The sequence below is a fragment of the Hevea brasiliensis genome, chromosome 15, assembly GCF_030052815.1.
Source record: "Hevea brasiliensis isolate MT/VB/25A 57/8 chromosome 15, ASM3005281v1, whole genome shotgun sequence".
NCBI classification, from domain to species: Eukaryota; Viridiplantae; Streptophyta; class Magnoliopsida; order Malpighiales; family Euphorbiaceae; genus Hevea; species Hevea brasiliensis.
The window spans coordinates 47,666,807-47,672,192 of NC_079507.1; the positions used below are offsets into that span (position 1 = coordinate 47,666,807).

A 5,386-nucleotide genomic window follows, 5' to 3' on the forward strand; every position below is an offset into this window, starting at 1 on the left:
AAAAGTAGGAATGTTTTACTAGCCTTTCTAGCATTTGGTTGCTGAAAAGGAGAGGAAAATGGTCTTTTCTGGTGGTACTATTGAATTTCCTATAGTCTATGCACATGTGCCAACCAGTGACTACTCTAGTAGGGATCAATTCATTGTTTGCATTCTGGATGACAGTTGTCTTGCCTTTCTTAGGCACTACATGTATTGGACTAACCCATTTACTATCAGAAATTGGGTGTATAATACCTGCATCTAATAGTTTCAGAATTTCTTTCTTAACTACTTCTTTCATGTTTGGGTTAAGCCTTCTTTGGTGTTCAATAGTGGGTTTACTGTTTTCCTCCATGGGTATCCTATGCATGCAAATCAAGGGATTAATCCTTTTCAGATCTTCTATTTTATACACTATAGCCTTGCTATGGGTCCTGAGTACTCTTAGCAATTTTTTCTCTTCTACATCAGACAGGCTAACATTGATAAAAACAGGGCATTTAGAGTTTGAATTCAAAAATGCATACCTTAGTGAGAAGGGAAGAGGTTTCAGTTCTACCTGTTCAGTGTTGTTCTCTGGCTTACTTATAGGTTGTTCCTCCTTTAGCTCCTCCACCTTGAAAGGTTGAGTCAAGGGTAGGGGTGGATGAGTTTCTAAATATTGTGAGCAAACTACAATTTATGTGTTTTCATTATGACTAGTGTGAGTGTACAATAAGCATGCTTCAAGAGGATCTTTAGGATACGCTTTACGTGATTCCTCTTCAACTTATTTGTCAATCATATGAATTTTAAAGCATTCATCAGGTTCAAATTTGTGTTTCATCGTGTTGAACGAGTTGAAGTTAACTTCTTTATCTCCTACCTTGAGATTTAGCAGCCCATTTTTGACGTCTATAATTGCTCCGACGGTTTCCAAGAAAGGTCTTCCCAAGATGATAGGAATTTAAACATCCTCTTCCATTTCAAGGAAAACAAAGTCAACTGGAATGAAGAATTTGCCTACCTTGATAGGGATGTTATGACACCCCTTACTCATCTACAGTGTAGCCAAGCAAGGAGTGCACAAGCACGGAGATGGTCTTGGGTTTAAAAAGTAATGATATATGAAATGGGGGAACTAATCACTAGAGGCGCCTTTTGGTGGAATGGCCTGGGGAGTTGGAAGAACTCCAAGGTTAAGCATGCTCACTTGAAAGAAATCCTAGGATGGGTGACCTCCTGAAAAGTTCTCACCTATGGAACAAATCTGTGAGGCTTATGGCCAAAGCGGATAATTCCTCTAGTAGTTGGAGCTCGACCGTTACAATTGGTATTAGAGTCATTTGTGTGTCCTCTTGGGCGATGTTGGGGCAAACCTCAGCGAGGACGCTGAGTCCTAAAAGGGAGGGAGAAAGGTCCCTTAGGCAAATCCCATATCGGTAAAGCACGGAGATGGTCTTGGATTCAAAAAGTAATGATATATAAAATGGGGGAACTAATCACTAGAGGCGCCTTTTGGTGGAATGGCCTGGAAAGTTGGAAGAACTCTAGGTTAAGCATGCTCGCTTGAGAGAAATCCTAGGATGGGTGACCTCCTGGGAAGTTCTCACCTATGGGAAAAAACCGTGAGGCTTATAGCCAAAGCGAACAATTCCTCTAGTGGTTAGAGCCCGACCATTACAGATGTTCTCAAGTATGCCCACAGGATACTTAACAGATCGGTCAACCAATTGCAGTGAAATTGTTGTGGGTTTCAGTTCTCTGATCTCTAGCTTTTGACATATTGATAGAGGCATTAGACTCACACTTGCCCCAAGATCACATAGGGCCTTGTCTATTTTCTTATCTCCAATGAGACAAGGTATGGAGAAGCTTCCTGGATCCTTCAGCTTTTGAGGCAATTTATTTTGCAGTATGGCATTGCATTCCTCTATTAGAGCGATAGTTTCATAGTCCTTTAACTTTCTTTTCTTTGATAGAATTTCCTTAAGGAATTTGGTAAAGAATAACATCTGAGAAAGTACTTCGGTGAAGGAAATGTTGATGTAGAGTTTTTGTAAAACTTCTAAAAACTTTCCAAACTGCTTGTCCAATTTGGCTTTGTAGAATCTTTGAGGAAAAGGTAGGGGAGGCTGATATGGCTATGGTAGCTTCTTTTTCTTCCTTGCTTCCTCTTCCTGATCCTTCTTGACTTCTTCCTCTTTCTTTTCTGCTTGGCTTTCAGATTTATCAAAGTTTTCCTCTGTTGGTTTTTCCTTTGGTTGTTCTAGAATTCTTCCACTCCTCAATGTAACTGCCTTACAATGCTCCTTTGGGTTCATCTCTAGTTGACTAGGAAGTTTACTAGTAGTTTTGCTTGAAGAACCTGCTTGCTGAGCAATTTGATTTTCAAGTATCTTATTGTGAGTAGCAAGTTGGTCCATTCTGGAAGTCAACTGCTTGATCATTTCATTCTGTTGTCGTTGAGCTGCCAGGAGGCCTTTCATCATGGATTCCATGGTCATCTTCAGTTCAGGTTATTGAGGTTGAGGAGGTAGTGGTGGCTGTGCAAAGTTTTATCCTCTGTTCTGAAACTCAGGGGGTGCAAGTGGTCTATACCCTTGCTGTTTGTTCATTGGCTGATTCTGCAAGCTGGACCATGAGAAATTGGGGTGATTCTTCCATCCAGGGTTGTAAGTATTTGAATATGGGTTGTTGAGTTGCCTCTAGTTGAAGTTTCCTCCATTATTCACATAGTTCATCTGTTCTGTGGAGGATTCATTGAAGTTGTTACATTCCGAAGTCATATATCCTCCTCCGTAGCTGTCGCAGTGTTGGTTGCTTGTTCCAACAGCGTTGGCTTACATTTTGTCAAGCTTCGTTGTTAGCTGGTTAAATTGAGCATTTATCATGCTTAGGGCATCCACTTCCAAGACCCATGCTACTCTCCTTGTATTTCCTTTTTCATTTGACCACTCATAGTTGTGATACGCGACCCTCTCCAGAAGTTCAAGTGCTTGTGTTACCGTTTTCTCTATTAGGTCACCTTCTGCAGCTAAATCTACTATGCTCCTTGTGGAAGGCAACAGCCCATTATAGAAATTCTGAACTAGGAGCCAATCTTCTGTGCTATGGCGTGGACATTCCTTCTGTATGTCTTTATACCTCTCCCATGCATCATAAAGTGATTCACCTTTCTTTTGTCTAAAGGTATTGAGTTCAACTCTCAACTTTACAGTCTTTGCAGGTGGGAAATACCTTACCAGAAAAGCTTGTGAGAGGTCTTCCCTAGTGGTGAATGTTCCAGCTGGTTGAGAAAGTAACCACTGCCTCGATCTGTCTCGAAGGGAGAATGGAAATGCTCTGAGTCTTATAGCTTGACCAGAAACTCCATTCATCTTGAATGTATCACATAGGGCAAGGGAGCACTGGAGGTGATAATGTGGATCTTTCGTTGGTGAACCCCCAAACTGGGTTTATTGAATCATCTGGAGCCATGCTGGTTTCAGTTCAAAATTATTGGCTTCCACTGCTGGTCTTGTAACAATGGGTTGGAATCCTTGTATAGATGGAGCTTCGTAGCCCCTTAAGAGTCTTAGCCTGTTATTGTTGTCGGCCATGATTGGAGTTTCTGCATTTTCTTGATCTTGTTCTCGGTGTCTCCTTTCTCTCCTGATGGCTCTTAGAGTTCTATCTATTTCAGGATCCAAGTCAAAAACTTCTTCCACTGGCTTTGTTCTGGTTATGCACCAAACCAAATACCTGAGAGAAAATAAAAGAATTAATTAAGTAAATTTAAACAATAATAATAAATGCCTAAATCAACTAAAGTGCCTATTGCCTAATATTTCTAAAAATGAAATCCCTGGCAACGACGCCAAAAACTTATTTGCTGGTTTTACAACCACCGCAAGTGCACGGATCTCTAACAAGTAATAAAGTAGTGAGTGAAGTATCATTCTCATGAGGAATTTAGTTAGCAAATACCAAGCTACACAGCAATTCTGACTATTTAGCCTACCAAATATAGATGAAGAGTGAGTTAAATCTGTTTTGGATGCTGAAAGTAAATTTTGAATTAAACTATTTATAAAAGTAATTCCAGAATTAAGATTTCACACTGCAACCTTACTATGGATTTTGATCTTATTTATTCATCGGATTGAGAATCATTTCTTTGATGAAAATTAATCCTAAGATATCCTAGGTCCTCTCTTAAGGCACCCAAGGTGTATTTTAATTAACCTAAACCCTACTTTCGTGGTGATTAAATTAATTAAAATCCTTTAAGATCTATGATTAATTATGGAACTCCACGAAGGATTTCAGCCTATCTCTAAGTTAGATTTCCTAAGTTCAATATTCTGATTTTCCAACACTAACCTTCACCTTTCAGTTCTTCAATTAGCATCTTTTATCATGTTTAGGTGAGTACCAACACATAGCATGCGTTAAGAACACAAAATATTAAATCAAAGGGTAAAACTCAGATCCAATAAATAGAAACTTAATATTGATCTATAATAACAATTACAAGTGCTACTCTCCTAATCCTAGAATAAAGGAATTACTCACTCATGGTGAGTTTAACAAACGTAATGAAAATAAAATGAAAGAACATAAAAAGTCTGCTTAAAGAAATAGAACAAAAGAACCAAAGAGAATCTGTAGCTTTGATCTTGTGGAACTTCAGCTGAGGGCTCCTCCTTGATGTCGATGCACTATTCTTCTAAACGGCTGTGTGAAAATAGTGAAGGTGATCTTCTCTCCTTTTCTCTGTTTTCTGCTGCTTCTATTTATATACAATGTCTAGGGTTAGGTTTTCAGAGTCCTAACAGCATTAGAAGTCTCTTTTTCTTTTCTGTCAAAAACTAGAACTAGAGCCAAATCGAAAAACTAGCTGTCACATGATACACGGCCCGTGTGTCACTACATGGCTCAGGGCCGTGTAACTTACTGGAGCTTGAATTATTGCATCTTGTATCGGGACAGGACTTTACACGGACCTCAGGTAGTTACACAGGCCTAATTACACGGCCCGTGTACTTTTGTACTTTGGGTAAATCTTGAATCTTGGCCCAGCAGAGACTTAAACGGGTCTTCATGTTTTACACGGGGCATCGTACACGGCCCGTGTACTTTAATTCTTCCTTAGCTCTTTGTCTTTCTCCTGGTAGTAAGTTACATGGGTCTATGGCTTTGATTACACGACCCATGTAAAGTGTATCAGCAATTCTTCTCTGTCCTTTAGTCTTTCCAAGCTTTCTTCTTTACTCTTATGCCTTGGAACTTCTTCGAAGCACCTGAAAACATACAGAAAATATAAAATTTAGAGCTTGGTAATGGAATTTACAAAAGTTGATGAAATCAATTATTATGCATGAGATTACTTATCTAAATGCTATGAAACACTATACAATTGTACTTAGAAACATCTATATGA

At 39.2% G+C, this 5,386-nt stretch overlaps 1 non-coding gene across 1 annotated transcript; it reads left to right on the forward strand.

The window, feature by feature from the left end:
- The first annotated feature begins 3,069 nt into the window (after positions 1-3,069).
- On the forward strand, positions 3,070-3,176 carry LOC131174219 (small nucleolar RNA R71). Its single transcript, XR_009144467.1, has one exon. It is a non-coding gene; the product is annotated as a small nucleolar RNA R71 (small nucleolar RNA).
- The last annotated feature ends 2,210 nt before the right edge of the window (positions 3,177-5,386 follow it).